Source organism: Pygoscelis adeliae, unplaced genomic scaffold (assembly GCF_000699105.1).
Source record: "Pygoscelis adeliae isolate BGI_AS28 unplaced genomic scaffold, ASM69910v1 Scaffold483, whole genome shotgun sequence".
In the NCBI taxonomy this organism is placed as follows: Eukaryota; Metazoa; Chordata; class Aves; order Sphenisciformes; family Spheniscidae; genus Pygoscelis; species Pygoscelis adeliae.
The window spans coordinates 644951-647243 of record NW_008824379.1 but is presented as its reverse complement, the minus strand read 5'-3'; positions in this window follow the sequence as shown (position 1 = coordinate 647243).

Sequence of the window (2293 nt, the reverse complement as noted above, 5' to 3'; positions counted from 1 at the left end):
TACCTGGTAGTGACCAGTTTGGGTTGTCCAAAACTTATTTTGTTGTTTGATCATCATAAACTGGGACTTTGCAGAAGAAAAACAAAACCCACGCAGTTGTAGTCTCGTATAAATATTGGAGTTTTCTGTCTACCTGGAGTTCCTGTCAGAGTGGATTGGGATGAATGCATGCATTTGTTACCTGTCCATGTAGATATGAATGGTCTGGAGATACTTTATTTATTTTTAGGTTTGGGGAGGGGAGGGATTAAATTATAAAGGACCAGGAACAGTCGAATATCTTAAAAATCCAGCTCCGTTCCACCGTAGGGTTATTTATCTACGTACCTCTCACTCTTCCGACCTAGAAATCAGAAGCGAAGCTAGTAACAGTCAAAGGCCACGCTGGGAAGGGAAGCGGATTCTGGTGAGGATGTCCTTGTGTTTTGAGGAATTCTCACCTGCGTCTAGCCTGGTTAAAGCAAGAAACGGCCAGTGTTCAATGAAGGATAACACTACCTAACGGAGGAAGGGTGAGGGAGAGGTAGGGAGGAAAAATACTTTAAAGCCCAATGTAAGGGCACACGGAAAGTGGTAAATTAATCTATTGTAGAGCTATGATTGAAATATATTTCCAGTAAATTTAGCGATGCTAGAAAACTATTTACTGAAACCCAAGTCGCCCTTTAATTCTGGGCAGACTCGTCCATGTACATATCCAAAAATATGGTTTTTGTTTACACTAAATCAGTTACAAATCTGGTGTATTTTTTCTGACTATAGGAATATTATTTCAAAGAAATAATTTTTTAAAATTATATCATTAAATTAGTACTTGAAGTTATACCACTGTGGTGGAAAAGTTACTTTGTTTAGTAAAATGATTGCCATTTTAAAGGTTAATGGCTAATTGAAGTATTTTTATGACTCCTTCATTCCAGGCTTCGAGGGGTTTATATTTAAACTCCATTTTCTAATGTTTGTTGTTGCACTGTGCAGCAGGCATGGACTGCCTTATGTGAGGGGTCGGGCACTTTGATCAGGCTGTGTGACCTAGTTATCTATCTGTGGAGAAAAAACTACAAATTTTAAAGTTCTTCCAAAAGACTTTCATGTTCTGGTTAAAAAAAATGAAATTCTATGATTTTAAAAAGTATTTTTCTTGAGATAATGTAACATTTAAGACAAATTATATAAAATAAAAAAAAAAAAGAATTGCTTGTGTAACGAGAAGGTGAAGTCAGAGAAGTAACCTGTAAATGGATTATTTCATTCTCTGCACCAAACCTCCCACGTGGGTATCCTCTTTGCAATGTATAGGTTAAAAAAAAAAATCTGATATCAAACCATTTGTATCTAATGTGTACAGTGTAAAATTGACTTTAAAAATATTGCAGTACTATTTTTTCTTAATCAGAAAAGAAAATTCTCAAGGCCTTTTGAAGAGCATAAAAAGATGAAGATTGTAAACTTGTATAAAAAAATTTAACTTGGGGAGGAAAAAATGTAAAGTAGACATTTGTAATCTTTTACCATTTGGGGGTTATTTGTTCCCAGGATTCATCTGAACTTTGGATTATTATTTTGTTTGTTCTTTTTAAATGGGCCGTTTTTATCCAGGGGCGTTTCTTCCCCAGAAACCTGGTTCTAAGCAAAAATTAAAAATAAAAAAAGGGCAGCAAGGAGTAGTTTTCATCTGGTGTCTTTTATTTAATTTTTTTAAGTTAAGAGAAGCTGGTGACATATTTATACGTTTTTGTGCAAAATAAATGAATGGCAATAGATTTTAAAGAAAAATCTTATGTACTTCAGTGTGAAAAGTTCTGTATAATATTTCCCTTAAATATGCATTATTTTACTTGTGAGTTTTTTACTGAATTAACCTGAAATGTACAAGCCCTGGCTTTCCTACAGAGTGAAGAAAGTTATTTTATTTTTTTTTTAATTTCTAACTTTGGAAATTCATGCCTAAATCAGAATTATTATTACAGTTGTTTGAGCTAAAGGGAGCGGGAGGGGGCGGGGAATGTCCAGCATGCTTGTATGTATATTTCAGAACCTTTTTTAAATGTAAAAGCTGTACATTTCTGGGGAGTTCTGAATTTCTTTTTGGTTTTGTTTTTTTTTTTTTTCTCCTCTGAGTATTTTGCAGTGAGCTTCTTTTATATATAGCCGACAATTTGAAAGAAAACAAAAAAAAAATGTGAAGTTCATTTTAAATCTACAGTATATCGCTGGTACAATACACTAAAAAAAGACTTTGATAAAAAGAAACAATAATAATAAAGACCTCCATTTTAAATGTCATTCATAT